Below are 17,399 nucleotides of genomic sequence, written 5' to 3'. Positions count from 1 at the left end.
TTGATAGTCTGCAACAAAGCTTGTTAATGCTTCTGTAGCTTTATGTATCTTCTCTGTTCTACCTGGCATGCCCACTATCCATTTAGTAAAATCTGATCCATTGTTTTATGTCTCACTCAAAGGGCATTTTTAAATTCAAATATTCAATCCTAATTCCACTTGAAGAAATGATTACTTTCTGAAATCCTATAGAACATGATACAACTTACATGGAGATTTACATAGTTTCCTTATATTATAATTTTTATCTCCTATACTTAAATTCGTGATCATAAAATTGTGTAGCTATGGATTATTTACCCTTATATTCTGGATTTCTTAGCAGAGAAAATAGGAAATATATTTGTTAACTGAATTTACAAATACACTAATTAGCATTAGAAATTAAATAATCATTTTGGGTATAAGAAAGATAGTACAGGTAATCGCATAGAGAAGTGAAAATAGCTTAAAAAATTTTTGGCAATCAGCTCTGGAAAATAAAATTTAAAAAATAAAAATTACCTCAATGTCAAATATAAAAATATATCTGTGTATAAGATCTTATTGCTTCTCCTTTATACATATTCTAATAAAATATTACCATACTTTTTTATTTAAAATCACTTTTTATTGGATATTAAAAATGGTGGGATCATTTTGTGTTATTACTCTGCCATAGCAAAACAAACTCAGACCTACATTTGTTTGGGCGTTTATAATATGAAGTGGGTGGTAATATGGAAGATGGAATAGATACACAAAGGTCTTATTCCATGGCAACAGATGTAATTAAATATTTACTTTCATTTTTTTGTCTTTTATTATTAATAATCTTCAGAAGAGTTTGCTTGTATTTTCTTACTCTTTAGGGTATAAATTGGTGATTAAAAGTTATATTTATGACACTATGAATTAATTGCTACAAAACATGTTCTAATTAAACTACATGACCAAAGTACAGCCAGGGATATTAGTCACATTCACCTTTTAAACCTGAAAAAAAAACAATCAACTTTATCTTCATGAATAATTTCCTGTATTGAAGTTGGTTAACTCAAAAATATGAGCTGTAGTTCTTGAAGAAATGTGTCTATTCAAATAATTTTTTTTCTTGGGTAATGATCTGTGACATTATTATCTATTTATGTCCAGGATTACAAAGTTGGCCCTCAGAAGTTTTAGATCAGTCTGGCTCTTTGTTTATGATTAAGTGTGTTCCTCTTGAGTGATTAGCCATTCCTTGGTTACTTATACAACACACTTTGTGAAAATAAGATTTTGGAAATCTTTGCAACTAATGGAAAAATACTATAATAATGTTCTATTTTTAAGTCATAAAACTCATTTTGAAAAAATATAGAAGCAGTAGTGGAAAACATTTTAAAACTGAGAAGCAAAAGGAAGATTCAGACACAAACACTGAAGAAAAGAGTCGTATAGTTACCATTTCTTATTACTGAGGTTACTTCTGCTAAGCAGCATCGTTCTTCAAAGTGCTTCGGATAAAGAATGTTATTCACAGAAATAAAAAAGAAATTAAGAGTTCTGTATCTTTTGAAAACATAAAAGAACAAAAGAAATCATGGATTACAAATTGTATGCATGGTGAGTGGCAAAAGCTACAAGGAGCTGCACGAAATCTTATATGTTATGTGTCAAATATCGCTCCCTTATATATAACTATTAGATAGTAGGAGAAAAGAGGATTTACAAGAAAAAAATGAGGCCTATGCATCACCTTTTCCCTAAAATAGGACCAAGAATTAAGCCCTCTTGACAAAAATTTAATTTTAATGTTCTCTATGCCAAATTTCTTAACTTTTCTTAGTAATCCTGTTTGAGGTCAGGTCTAGGTACAGTATGAGGTCATTGACATTTTTGTGGCTTCCTGGTCAATGACCTCTTGGCTTCATCTTCTCTAGTGTTTGGTCTGTGCCATTTTAGACACTGTCAAAGAAAAGCACTTACATCTTATGTTTCTCGTTTCATTTTCAGGAATGTTGTCCATTTCTATTCTGTGGGACATATTTCTGTAGTCAATATTTTGAACTAAATAAGACTCCTAGGGACCATAGTTGCTAGTTCTTCCCCTGACAGCTAATAAAATGCTCATGTCTTTTCTGGTCACTCTTAAGTAATTCAGAGACCTATAGTCAATTTAAATTACAAATAGTGTCTCACTTTAGTAAGTAAAGTTTTTCAGAACTGATAATCAAAACTCCTAGCCAGAATTACATTAATGACTTCTCTTTTTCACTTACTGATGATATTTCCTGATAATCTCTCAAGTTGAAGCATAGGGAAAGAAGAGAATAATTCAACTAGCTCCACTAAACAACGCCTTCACCCGCTTCTCAGCAAGAAATTTATTTAAAGCTTACATTTTAGATAATGCATGTAGGTTCTTTAGAGACTTTCTTGTTGGGTCTCTCCACAATAGCTTTCTAGACAAAAGCACTATTACTTTTTTTAGCTGGCTGATTCCAATTCTACCTAACTTTCTGTCCCTTTTATTACATTCCATAGCCTCTATCGGCTGAACTGTAGTGGACCTTTCCTTTGTTCTGTAGGGTGGATTTAACATGGTGGCAGTATTGGAAGCTATGCATGGGCTCAGTAACATCAGCTCTCTCAACATTGATTTGGTGACTGCCACTCCTGAGTTTCTGACCTGCAAGCAACAGAGACCAAAGCTGGGTCCATGAAACCAACTTCTGTGGAGGCCAGCCAACCACTTGATAGAAACTCTCAATATCAGTCACCTTCAGCCCTGGAACTGGCAAAGTTTCCTTCTGACTGGGATGGGTATGGGTTTGCCTTTCCTTCCCATAGTACGCCAGCCAGCACCACTATGTGTATGCTCAAAAAGGGTCTTATGAGATCTTTCACAATATCTTCTAGGCTCAAAGGGACAAATTTACATCTAAGGAAAGACAGCAGTCCTTACAAAACATGGACTCAACTGATCCTGCCACGTATCACACTATTCACAAGCTGCTAGACATTTGGTGTAAAGGAATGGTTTCTTGAAGGTGCAGCTGATCTACCAGCTTTGAGATGAGACTTTGTAAAGATGGGACACTATCCTTCAGGATGTGATTTCAGTCTTCTGAGACCTTGAGCAGAGAACCCAACTAAGCTATGCCCAGACTTCTGATTTACAGAAACTGAGATAATAGATGAGTGTTGTTTTAATCTGCTAACTTTGTGGTAATCTATTACACAGCATAGAACACTAATCCTGGAGAAGTTGTTTTGCAAACTAGGTTCCCCCTTCTCCATTCTTTGGCCATTGAATAAAGCTTGCGCTGTTCCAGTCTCAAAAATGAAACGAAACAAAATACTAACACAACTCCATCTTTTATTGAAAGCACTCCCCTAATAAATCACTTGAACAAAATTCTTCATCTTAGGTTTTTCTTCTCAGGAACCCAAACTAACACACCATCTCAGGTACGATCTCTTTTCATTCTACTATGATTGTTCATCTGGTCTCCAAGAGTCACATGTATTTGATCTGCTGTCTGAAGGCAATACAGTTATTTCCCTGACAGCAGCTTTTACTCTGTTGAGGCAAGTTATGTTCACTTTCTAATATGTGAGTCATGTACCCATACCCTGTATCTACTCAACCACAAAAAAAATGTATATCAAGTTCAGTATGTGGTCCATTTGAAGCCTCGCTCATTAATCTTGGGTTTAGGAAGTAGTGCCACTCATATATTCCTCTTGAGAGGTAGAAAAATCAGATTCACAGCACAACTTTTTAAAAGAAATCTTTCTAATCAAATCTACTTAATTACTAATATCCTAAAACATTTATATACTTGATATAGAATAACATTGGGATCTATAGTAACTTTGTACAGTGTTCATTTGCCGAAGTTGTAACTATAATTACAGGAATCTTTTTTCCCTTGGTGGTTCCATATAAAGGGGGGTCACAAGAGAAATCTGTGTTAAATTTTAAATTTGGCAGTGAAGGAGCAGCCATTACAAGGTAAAGGACATTACAGTGTGCCAGGTATCACTGTAACTCAAACACATTTTCTCACTGGCTCACCATGTTGGTATGGGACAACAGGAGGACCCGCAGCCAATTCCTCTTTTCCTTCAGGTAACTCAACTTCTAAATTGTGTACTGGGATAGCTCTGTAGCAAAGGATTCCAGCTTCTTTTGTAGGTTAACCATGTCATTGATATGGATGCAGTAAGGACAGATGAAGGTTTCAGTTTGTCCTTGTAGGTTTCAGATTGTCCTTGTGAGTTCTAATTTACCCTCACTCTCTATTGCTTCACATCCAACTTTTCTTAGTAACTGCCACCTCTGCTGACACACAGTGCCTTCAGGCTTACCAACACACACAGAGGCAGCAGACCTTCATAGACTTCATTACCAGCTCCCACAACTGTAAAAAGTTCAGTCGTTACAATAATTCATGCAAATATGTATGAAGTATGTATAATTCATACATATTTTATATGTTTGAAATTTACATATCACTCATACTGGTTCCACTTTCCTGTTCAAACCATAACAGTTATGGATGCCTACTTTGAAATTTCCACAAGACGGTATTGCTCTGACATTAATAGTATCATAATACCATGTTTGTATCTTGTAACATATATCTTTTACATTGAATTCAGATTTCTACTGCATTTGATCATTAACAATATAGCATTCAGTGTCTATTTGTAGCATTTTTCAGTGTTTTTTATTCAATATTTAATGCTATGCTCCTTCAGTTGCGGGAATACTCACGCAGGCATGCAGGTGACCCACCAGCTGCCAGATTCCTCCTCCTACCAGCTGCTGGGCTAAAGAACAGTGCCCCACTTGAGGACTATGGAATCAATTTCCCCTTCCAACAAACCACCACCTTAATCCTCAGTGCAAGGGTGACCGTCAAGTGATTGTAATCTTCATGTCAGGACCTGCCCTGTTAACACCTGAATCAAGGGTAGGCTAGAGGGTCAAAGTTGCTCATCAAACATACTATAACACTGCCAGCCCTGGGGGGAGATGGCACACCTCCTCCCTGAGATTCCTTGAAGTGTGTAGGTATAATCTCTCCCTTCCCCACAGTTGTACCCAAATCCCTTTGAGAGATGGAAGACAACTGCAGAACACAGACGTCCTCTACTCCCCCCCTTCCCTACAGGAAAAAGTGAAGGGTAAAGGGTAACAGAGATCATGGGACAGAGAGAGAGCATGGGGGGCCAGATAGGTCCTGGGGCATCAAGGGGTGGGAAGAAAACTATCAAGAAAACATCTTGGGAAGACAACATGAGGAGTTGGAAGATGGGTGGGACTATGGTGGGCCAAGTGGCCAAGCCCCTGGGGCCTATTTAATTATCCCATTGGACTTCACTCAAAGAAAAAATTCAAAGGTAAAATTGTTAGGAGTTTCAAGACAGTGAACAGAGAACATTTAATCCCAAACATGGAAGGCCTTTTGAACGTGGGACCCAGTGCAACTGCATTGATCACACACCTGTAAAGCCAGCCTGATTTCTATATGTATGGGGTTGAGAGCAAATACTTCTCTTTACCTAGCTTTGGAATTTTACTTAGCCATAAAAAACCCACAAAATAATGCCATTTGCAGCAACACAGATGGACCTAGAGATTGTCATACTGAGTGAAGTAAGTCAGACACAGAAGGACAAATATCATATGATATCACTTATATGTGGAATCTAAAAAAAAAAAGGGTACAAATGAACTTATTTACAGAACAGAAGTAGAGTCAAGGATGTAGAAAACAAACTTATGGTTACCAGGGGATAAGGGTGGGTAGATAAATTGGGAGATTGGGATTGACATATACATACTACTATATATAAAATAGATAACTAATAAGAACCTACTGTACAGCACAGGGAACTCTACTCAATACTCTGTAATGGCCTATATGGGAAAAGAATCTAAAAAAATTAAAAAACAGTGGATATATGTATATGTATAACTGATTCACTTTGCTGTACACCTGAAAATAATACATTGCAAATCAACTATACTCCAATAAAAATTTTTTTAAGAGAGAAATGAATTTCCATAAGTAATTCAAGTAGCATTTGTCTAGAAAACCATGTACTCTTGTCCAATGTTCTGTTTATGGTCAAACAACAATTAGTAATAAAGTTTCCATATTTAACCAAGAATAAAATTAAAACTCTATGCCAAAGTATAACAGAATTCAGCAGAAAGTGAAATATTATAAACTTTTTCTCTGAACTCAGTCTTGAAGTATAAATGATAGAATTTCAATAGTTAAGTTCAGGAAAGGCAAATGTACATTATGTCATTGAAGGTCACTGCATTAATTTAGTGACTAGTATAGAAATTCCATTGCAAATGTGGTCGCTTTCAAAATTGATATTCCTGAGCAACCTACTTGTTGCCAAGACTAACTCCCAAGGTAATTTGGCATTGCTGTTACAGGAATCCAAATTCATATTCATTCACAGTCTCTGAAACACACACCATAGTAACAGAGATATAACATCAAATTTTAATTCCATAGAAGTTTTGTGTTCTTGGTCTCAACTCTGTTTCAGGCTGACCTATTTAACAGAAAACTAAAGTAACCTCTGGGGGATATATCTTTCTATAAGAAAGTTTGACAAAAGATTTAGGGAGGGGCACACATCCACTAGATGAGGCAGGGAAAAGCTCATTTAAGAAGATCAATCAGGAAATAATTAGCCTCAGGATATTTGAAAGTGAAATAGCCAGTTTGGGATTAGAGGTGAGAGAGAGAAAAAGAGGGTCAAGGTTCCTGAGAATGTTCTTACCTCTAACAACCCCAATTTTGTCTCCAAGGGATAGGACCTGCCTATCATCCTAGTTTTTAAAAGTCTCCCTCAGATACAAAATTTTACTTCTCTTTCTCTTTGTTAGAATAGTGAAAATGAGCTCTTTTTGAGACCTGACTTATGTCAATAGAATGGTATAACGTTTCCTCAAATATAGTCTATCATTTCGCTTGAGGAATGAAGGTTGTAAATCAAGATAAAAGAATATTAGCAGTTTAAATTTTATATGACATTTGCAAAAGAGAAGTGAAATGGTTTAAGAAATAATTTTTCTCTAACAGTTAATATTGCCTAAAAAGGCAATCTGGCTAAAGTTGAATTTATATAAAATCAGAGACAACATGTTTGCTCAGATGCTCCAGAACTTCTCAGAGTCTCATGTGAAAGGACTTCGCACACCTGTTGGCATTTGTACAAGTAATGGCTCATCTGAAACATGCCAGATCATCCTCTTCTTTTCTTTCTTTTCATATTTCATTATTTTTTTCTTATGTTTATTATCCCTTTTGACTTTATGTCTTTCTTTCTCATGCTCTTTTATTCTCCTGTTATTTTATTCTTCCACTATTTCTTTTTTAACCAAATGCAAAACTAACTGCCAGTTTTTTCAGATATCAAAAGAAGTATACTCTACTATTGGCTGGTAATTTCCTCTTATGAGATCATTTGGTTGATTCCCCTGCATGTTTTGCTCTTCTCATTGCTTTCAATTGATAGCTATGTTCTATGAAACAGGAAAAAAATAGAGATTGATAATATGTGTTAATTATGATCTTGTTTTTGCTCCTGCATTCTTGTGCACTCAGATAAGCTTGTTCATTGATATTTAACACATTTTTCAAGCCTTTTTATTTATTGGTACCCTTCACACCTTTCACAGTAAACATAAAAGTCTAGCTTCAATTTATCTTGCTGCCTATTTTTTTCTTCCCTTCTATAAAATTTATGAACAAATTTAGCGCTCAAACACAGCAACCATATTCGTCCTTATGGTGTGCATATGACTTCCTGATTCAAAATCAAATAAATATATATTGAATATATTGCATTTTCCAGGATCAGGATGAACAGAAGGTGGTCACCGCATTCAAGTAGCTTACGGTTTATTGAAAGAGAGTGTTAACGAAATGAGTACTGTGCTTCACATTCTACCGTAGAGGTTAGGAGGTAGCGTCATCGTCGTCAGTAAGGGGGGCACCTGTTTCTCAAAGCCGAGTATACTGACATCTTAGCAGAGTCCTGAAGAACATGTAGGAGAGTCTACCAGCTGCAGAAGAGGGAGGAGAATTCCATGCAGAGAAAGCAGGATGTGCAAATGCTCCAGTGTGAGAAACAGAATGACAAGTTTTAGAATTCAATCTTCCTGGGAAATAGTGATGTACATGGTTGGGCAGAAGAAAGAAGAGAGATATTGGCAAGACATGAGAATGAAGAGATAACCTTGTCAGGAGGAGTCAAAATATTCAAATACCTATGGCGACCCAACCTTAAGAAACAATAAATTTTTCCTTATTTGGATGAAAATAAACTGTGGGAATATAATACAATAGGAACCTATATGAAATTATGGGTTATAAAACTATTGCTTCTAAATCACAATTTCCGCTTTTTATGCTCTGCTCTGTGAATGCTGAGGCTGAGATTTTGCAAACTACCCATCTCCGTTGACAGCTGACTTCTGGTTAGATTGTGCCAACACGGGATTTAGAGAATGACTGAAAAGTGGACGGAGAATAGAAGACACATTCTCATTCTTATTTGCTTGCTGTTGGTCCTACAACAAATCTCCTCAGCAGTGTGGTGGTCCCAGCCTCTGGCTACTTTTGGCATTCCTAGAAGCAGCCTTACCGCACTTTCTGAAGGGCCAGCAGCAGTCTGAGCTCCAGTTCTGAAAGCTGTTTCCCCATCCCTCTAAATTCTGATGAACTCAATCTTTTTTCCTTATATCTCCCAGTCTTAGGGCTTGTAGCTACTCCCTGCAATTACCTGGTGTCACTCTGTGTTTTAGTTCTGGTCTCAGTACTCTAACAGGTACATAACCTATTGTCAAATGAAATACCTTCTGTTTAAATATTTTCCATGTATTCTGTTTCCTGGCTGATAAAGTAACTATAACCTAAATTCAATTTTAAAGCATGCCCATTTAAAATATAGAAATAAATCATTGTCAAATGTTACTTTTATAGTCACTTAGAACCAGAAATCTGATTTTTTTTCTCCTGCACAATGATGTTAGTGTCAATTCTTATAATTAGTTTTTTGATTTGCAGGTCAGAATTTATCCTTGAATTCTTCAGTTGAAATTAGTGCTTTATGTACTGATTATTTTTGTTTGTTTTGTGTTCTTTATGGTTTGTTTAAGTTCCATAATGGAAAATGGCTCTTGGAAAATTGTTCCTAAAATGCAATTTGCCATATGCTTCATATCCAAAGTTTTTTTTGTAACATCAATGAAGAGGCTATCGTAGCCAGAATTTGAGCAACTGAAAATGATATAATAAGAATGTTCAGTACATTTTGTAATAATAAGTAATTGTAATGATTTATTAAAATTTGTTACTGTTATAACAGTGTTAATAAAATGTTATGAATTTACAAACTATTAATCATCTATTTAAGTAGCATACCATCAACTATACTTGCATATGTAGCTTAGTTAAGCCTCCTAATAATGTATCAATTCCTGAAAATATATTAAAAAGTCCCATATTAAATTCAGAAAATGGTGCTTTCTCTAATTTCTCTTTGACAAATAATCTGATTCTATTTCAAATTAATGTTGTTTTGCTAATTAATAGACATCATACTTAATAATATATTATTTTAAAATTTATATTTTAAATTATTTTATAATACTCAAACTTTTCTAATAAAATATATAATAGTTTTTCATTATCTTTAAACTGTTCTTTTGTTACTTTTACTTTTTAAAGAGTAAAAATGACAATCTTTGGAGTATAAATTATTTTTAAACCACAATTTAGACTATTCATTTTACTTGGATGAAACTGCTGTTGTTCATCATAGATTAAATAATTTAATTATATATGTGTGTACTTACATATGTATGCATATATACACACATACACACGTATACATTTTTTAATATATAGTAAAACTAATGACATCTCTTCTAAATCTCTGACACACTGGTGGGATGGTAGAGCAAGATCTAATTTTCAGCATTGGGAAAGACAGAAAAAAGATTTAAGGAGTAAAACATTGTCTGTTGGACAGTTATGGGAGGTATTTGCCTGAAGCAGATTTATTATATGTTCACTTCACACCTGGGCACTCTTCTGAAACTATCTTCTTTTCCATTGCATTCCCTTCTATTAACAATCTGTTCATGCTTTACAACCTTTTGTAATTTACCGTTATAAAAATTTGAGTAAACGTTTTGGCAGTACTGTATACAGTTGATCACTCCTATTCCATATAACTCATCATATTCATATATAAACCTACAAGAAACTCTTGGACATATTCACCAGGAAGTATGTTTGAGAAAGTTCATAGCAGCACTATTCATAATACTAAAAACCTAATGCTGACTCAAATGCCATAGAAATGCCAAGTTTATTTCTGCACAATGGAAAATGGAGATAAACTGTGGAAAAATCACATGATAAAATATTATTACAAATGAACTACAACTAAATGCAAAATAAACAAATATTAGTGATATAATGCTGAGTGAACAAAATATAGGAAACACATATCCTTTCCATAAATTAAAAAAAAAAAAACCCTTCTAGAAACACATGCATTCTAAGATACATAAACAGATGTATTTTTTAAAAAGCAAGATATGGTATAGCTAAAGACTCAGAAAGGGTTTACTTGGTGGAGTGGGGAAGGGAAGTGAAAAGAATGGCAAAGTAGAAGGAAACTACGTTAACATTGTAGGTGACCAAGATGAAGCAACCTTGTTCACAAGGATGATCATTGAGGGCATCTAGGAACATCCTGAGGGATTTGGGAATGATAATTTGGAGAAGCATATTAGTAAACAACAGCTACTGTATTGTTTTGACTTTGATGAAAAATAGACTGGATGGGATTTACAGATTAGATACTCTAGAAAGAAGAGTAATATGATTCATTTTAAAGTCAATAAGATTAAAGCATGACTGAGATAATTATTGGATTGATTTATACCAAAGGCTGTATTCATGACTCATTTGAAATATGTATATTAAGGTCAAGGTAGATTGACATAAATTATACATCTTTTGCTAAGGCATATTCAGAAAAGCTACCAAAGATCAGAGGTATGATATTTCAATACACTTATTCTATATACATCTATGTATGTATCTATCATCTATCTACCTACCTATTATCTATTTATCTACCTATTTCTTTTTTTTATTGGAGTATAATTGCTTTACAATGTTGTGTTAGTTTCTGCTGTATAACAAAGTGAATCAGCTATATGCATACGTATATCCCCTCCCTCTTGAACTTCCCTCCCACCACCCCCATCCCACAGAGCACCGAGCTGAATCTACCTATTTCTATTTTGCCTTTTCATATGAAATTCTATTTTTTTCATACATTTGAGCTAGAGAGCATTTTGATGTGAACATCCAGCTAATGAACGTGCAAGCCTCCAAGATGTTCTTTGAAAACCATACTGTAAATATGAGTTGAATAATCTTTAAAGTGTATTTATTTAGTCTTCTTTAAAAGTGAGCCTAATTTTCTGCAATATATAATAATAAATAAATTGTACCCAGCTTATTCACAGTAAAATAAGTATACATTTTTAAAGCCTTACTGTGCTTTTCTAGGAATTACTTAAATATTGTGTATATTTTTGTCCAGTTTTACTTAATTACATTACAATAAAAAGAAAATTTAAATGGTAAATCATATATTGTGACTTTTAAAGACTGCAAAGACAATGGACATATAGAAATAGATAGGAGGTCAAATAACAAAACACTGAAATCAAACTCTGGATAGATTGACATAGGGACTGAAAGTTGAAGAATAGGAATCTCAGTAGGCTAATCAAATATATTTAAAAATGTGGGGCTTCCCTGGTGGCGCAGTGGTTAAGAATCCACCTGCCACTGCAGGGCACAAAGGTTCGAGCCCAGGTCCGGGAAGATCCTACATGTCACGGAGCAACTAAGTCCGTGCGCCACAACTACTAAGCCTGTGCTCTAGAGCCAGCGCTCCGCAACAAGGGAGGCCACCGCAATGAGAAGCCAGTGCACCGCAGCAAAGAGTAGCCCCCACTCGCTTCAACTAGAGAAAAGCCCAGGTGCAGCAACAAAGACCCAGTGCAGCCAAAAATAAAAAATAAATAAATAACAAAACAAACAACAAAAAAAGAGCCTTTAAAAAAAAATGTGAAAAATCGACAAGTCTGAAAAACATAATTTTCATTCAACAAATATTTCCTGGACACTTAATATGAACTGGACTGTCTCAGGCACTTGAATATATCAGTAAATAAAACAAACATCATAGAGCTTATATTCTTGTGGGCAGACAGTGGGTAAACAATAAACATAATATATAAGTGAATTACTTTCAACAGTTCTTTGGAAAAGTAAAAATGTAGAAGAGGGTAAGGAGAATCTAGGCATTTGAGCTGGAAAGGGAGGTTGCAATACTCAATAAGATGGCCAGTGCAGACTTTATGAGAAGGTGGATGGTTTTAGCAAAGACTTGAAGGTAAACACTCAGCCAGTTGTATCTGGGAAAACATTCCAAGCAATGGGAAGGGGTAGAAGAAAAACACTGCCTGTAATTCAAGGAAAACAAGGAGGTCAGTGTGGCTGGAATGTAGGGAGAGAGGGAGGATAGAAGAGGAGATCAGAGATAAAGTGCAAGGGTGTAACAGGTTACCATGTAACCTGACACAGGTAGGTCATTGTAGGCTCTTCTAAGGATTTATTTAGACTTTAACTCTGAATAAAATGGGGTACCTGTGCAGAGGTTTGGGCATGAGAGTTGTATTTTTAAAGGATTCCTGGATTTTGTGTTGAGAATAAATTACTATAGGGTAGAGTCATGGTTAGAGCAACGAGATCAACTATGAGCTACAGTGAGAGTGAAAGGTGATGGTAGTGCTGATCCTCAGAAATATGCATTACAAAGGTGAGTTCTGCAATTGTGAGACTTTGGGGACAATCTCAACACATAAGATAAATGCTCTAATATCGTCATGATGAAAACTACACCCAACTCTGGGTCTGAGATGATGTCTCCAATATGAGAGTTGAATATGTAGATAGCCACAGAGCAAAATATTATAGAGAATATAAATTAGAGAACAAATCCATAATAACACCTGCTTCATTCATAATAACATCAAGGTTATATCACTATCTGAAAACTACCCATGCTTGCTTTTGCATACATAGATAGATAAATAAATGTGTTGAAGAGTCACTGATATATCTAAATCCACCAGAACAAAGGCTCCAGACTTTAAAGAGATTATTTTATCCCTACTGCTTTATCCCCAGACCCCAGAACACTATCTGAACATAAGAGGGACTCTATAATCAGTTATTGAAATAAGTATTGAATGAACAAAAGAATATTAACACCTGCTATTATGCCAGGTAGATATTTTAAAAGAAAATTATTGTTTAAGGTATGAAAATTTGTTATTTTAGTTGCTTTAGCTCTTCAAAATTGTAATTTTAAATGTACCAAAATATTTTCTAATTGAGATTCAAAATTTACTTTCACTTATTAAAGTGCTGTCTATTTTCTTTTTTATTGCAACAGACTGTGTGTTTTAGTCTCTTAATTATGTTATCTATCAAATATATTGTAAAAATATTTTTAAATTTGCAAAATTTCACCCAAACTTATTGTTTTTTTAATATAACATAGTATAAATACATATGCCTGATTTTTAAGACAGTTTGGAATAATTAATTCATGCTCTCTATCTAGAATTTTCTTTATGACATCTGAAGACACTGTTTAATTCAAAAATATTTATTCTGTACTATATGTCAGTCGAAAATGTAGGGTTAGTACTAAGATTTAAAACATGGGCAATAAATCAGAATACCGATTTATGCTAGAATTTTAGATATGGATGACCAAATGAAGTGGTTTCTTGAGATGGAATCTACTCCTGGTGAAGAGGCTGTGAAGATTGTTGAAATGACAAAAAAGGGTTTAGAGTATCACATAAACTTAGTTAATAAAGCAGTGGCAGGGTTTGAGAGGATTGACTCCAATTTGGAAAGAAGTTCTATTGTGGGTAAAATGCTATCAAACAGCAGTGCATGCTACAGAAAAATTGTTTGTGAAAGGAAGAGTCAATCAGTGTGGCAAACTTTATTATTATCTTATTTTTAAAAATTGCCACGGCCATCCCAACCTTCAGCAACCACCACCCCAGTCAGTAAGCAGCCATCAACAGCAAAACAAGACCCTCCACCAGCAAAAAGCTTATGACTCGCTCAAGGCTCAGATGATGGTCACCATTATTTAGCAATAAAGTATTCTTTAATTAAGGTGAGTTACATTCTTTTTTTAGACATAATGCTATTGCACATTTAATAGACTACAGTAGAATGTAGACATAGCTTTTATATGCATTGGGAAACAAAAAAATTCAGGTGACTTACTTTACTGCTACTTTGCCTTTATTGCAGTGGTACAGAACTGAACCCTCAGTACCTCTAAGATATGCCACTCCATGAGAGTATGTCAAATTTTCATGGTATATCTTACTCCCTAGATTGTGTTGAAAAGAGATTATTGGGTAAAATTATCATTTCTAAAATTTGTCATATCCTATGAAGCAGAACATAAGGCATAGGTGGTTTCTACTAATTTAACAAACAGTTCTAAACCTTACTTGCTGTGATAGTTTTTGAAGCCAATACAAGTGATCAGATTATTGGGGGAATTTTATTTTTTCTTTCTCTTTGTATTGTATATGCTACTTTTTCCTCCAAGGAAATCAGAAGCCTAGGGGATGCCATGGCCAAACATAGTGAAACCTTGAGGGCTATAATCCAAGGTTTAATGAGACCATGAAGTCTCTGGTTTTGCCAAGAAATTGGGAGGATCAGCCTACTGAGAAAGGTGAACTTGAGAGATGCTGAAATAACATTTTATTTGCTCAAGATATGTATGTCTGTGCATGAGTTTTCCCCTTAGCGCCACCTTCTGATACAGTTTAAAAACCCTCAGTACTAATAGCCACATCTAAATACTTTTTTGAGTTCCTCCTGTGATTTCATTTTAGCTACTCATATGAATAATAATCATCCTAATAATTATAAGTGAATATATAGTACTGTTTCAGCAGATTGTAGGAAATATTAGCACTATTATAATTATCATTTAGAAATGGATATATTTGTATGACTTTTCATTGCCCAAATTTATTTCATTTTGCTTTCACAGGTTTACAAAGTCTTAAATGGTATTTTCAATATGTGCTTGAAATGCTCAGAAGTCCTTTTGATACAATTTTAATAAAAGAAATTACATGAAGAATGTACTTTCCTAAAATACTTTCTAAATTCTACACTTCTAAATTTTTAACTAATCTTGGGATGGTTAAATGATTAAAAAATACATTGTGCTGACACATGAAAATAAATATGGTGAACTTTATAAAAGTGTAAAATTATTTAGATAGACATTTGCGAAGTATTAAAATACTTATTTAAACAAGAAAGAAAAAAAAGTTTCACCTATATCAATTATATTTATGTGTAAGTAACTGAATTAGGTCTTCCTTAACTTTCTCATAAAATGTTCATATAAATTTAGTTCAAAATTCCTGAACACAAATCATTTCTACCTGGGATACTTGTATTCTGTGGTTTTCACAATGAGCAGTGGCCAAAAACGAGTTTACCCCCCTGCTAGTGCCTAGGCACCAAGAAAGGAACAACTTATTCCTTGAAGTCATTTAAGTACATAGAATGCAAATGATGAAAGATTTTAGTCTTTTGATGTCATATTTGAGACTATAATCCCAACCATTTCCCCAGTTGTCACTGTTCAATAAAGTATGCTTGTTTTTTAAATCATAGAGCTTGCACCAATAAAATTCTTCTCCATGTTATTATGCTCATTGTCTGTCACTCTAAAATGTATGTCATATCAAAGTTATTTTATGTTTTTAAATGATCTTTCTTTTTTCAAGTGTGTGTATGTGTCTCTGTGTGTATTTGCCATTCCATTATTCCTTGGCTAAGATGCACAGTTACTATTGCTATTTTGGCTTGTTTTTTATTTTCATTGTGATGAGTAAGCACTTGCTTTATACTATTAACATATTTCTTGAAAATGCTGGAGTAAATATATTACTGGAAAGAAATCAAAACATTTTCCCTTTTCTTATATTGGAAATTTCTAGTTTTATTTTTACAAAATGGTACACCAAGTTAACAAATCATCACAGTTAAAAAAAAATAGTTTATAAATATGATAAAACCTATTTCCGGTAATATCAAACGATATAGACATAGGCATACCCAACATAACGTAACCTAAAATTTGGTGACTGCTAATGAGAAATAGAATAAAGAAAACTTATTTTACTGAAGAAATTCTCATGCTATTCTTGAGAAAATTCATTTAAATGTAACTGCTTTGAGCATTTTTTTCCTCCTAGTTGTTTTCTGTCTAAACCTTTTACCCACTGCACACATTCCAAATCTTTTTATTATAAGTAATAAAATCATAGAAATACTGTATACTCATACTTTAGAATTAGACTTGATTTCTTTCACTTGAGTTTTACAATTGTTTCCCTCAAGTTTTTGGTTGTTGAGAGAGAATAAAATCAATGACAAAAATACTAGTGAATAGCACTTGCCCTCTCCTGCCCAAAAAACCCCCCACAAAATCCAAAAAATACTAATACTGTCAAATAAGGATCCAATTCAAGCTTATCTCCAAAGAATGACAATGGCTAAATATTAATATTTCTTTATGTGAGCATATTGAAACAACCAATTTGTAAATATAGTAAAAGTTACAATGAATAGCTGAAATCAGTTTGTTAAACAATTATAGTGAAGGCTGATCTTTCAAAGGATTAACTTGCTCATAAAATAGGCTATTTTTAGTTTCCCAGCTCATACTGAAATATTTGATTATGAATCTCTAAGAATCATTTCTTCAACATATACTTGATAATAAAAATGTATAAGTCCAAATCCAGTTAAGAATGTCTTTATTCAAAAAAAAGAGTCATTGAGCTGAGACCTGGAATTTCAGCAGAGAGCTATACGAAGTTCACTTCTTTCTTCACGGAACTTTATGATCTTGTAGGTCAGGCAAACATTAAACGAATAAGTACAAACTGATTATTTACAATGATTGTAAAACAAGCCAAAATCACAAGATGCAATCAATGTGTATTATGGGATGAAAGGAATGGCTAACTAAATAGAGTGTAACAAGAAAGATTACATGACATTTAGAGGAATAAAAATGAAAGCAGAAGTTTACCAGGCAAAAAAATTTTTTAATAAATAATTCAGACAGAAGAAACAGAAGCTGTAAAATCACTGAGCAGGAAGGAACTTGTCACATCCCAGGAAACAAGAGAAAGCCAGAGTCTCAGAAAAGACCCAAGAGGT

General features: G+C 34.1%; 2 long non-coding RNA genes across 2 annotated transcripts in view; one reads left to right on the top strand and one right to left on the bottom strand.

The window, feature by feature from the left end:
- The window catches only part of LOC309661005, a 471,219-nt gene that overhangs the window by 84,539 nt on the left and 369,281 nt on the right, over positions 1–17,399 (bottom strand). The window lies entirely within an intron of this gene.
- The window catches only part of LOC309661011, a 736,889-nt gene that overhangs the window by 700,972 nt on the left and 18,518 nt on the right, over positions 1–17,399 (top strand). The gene's annotated exons all lie outside the window — the stretch shown is intronic.

Source organism: Balaenoptera physalus (genome assembly GCF_965194825.1).
Source record: "Balaenoptera physalus genome assembly, chromosome: 5".
NCBI classification, from domain to species: domain Eukaryota; kingdom Metazoa; phylum Chordata; class Mammalia; order Artiodactyla; family Balaenopteridae; genus Balaenoptera; species Balaenoptera physalus.
Note: the sequence above shows the minus strand (reverse complement) of the source record. Positions and strands in the feature narration are given on the sequence as shown.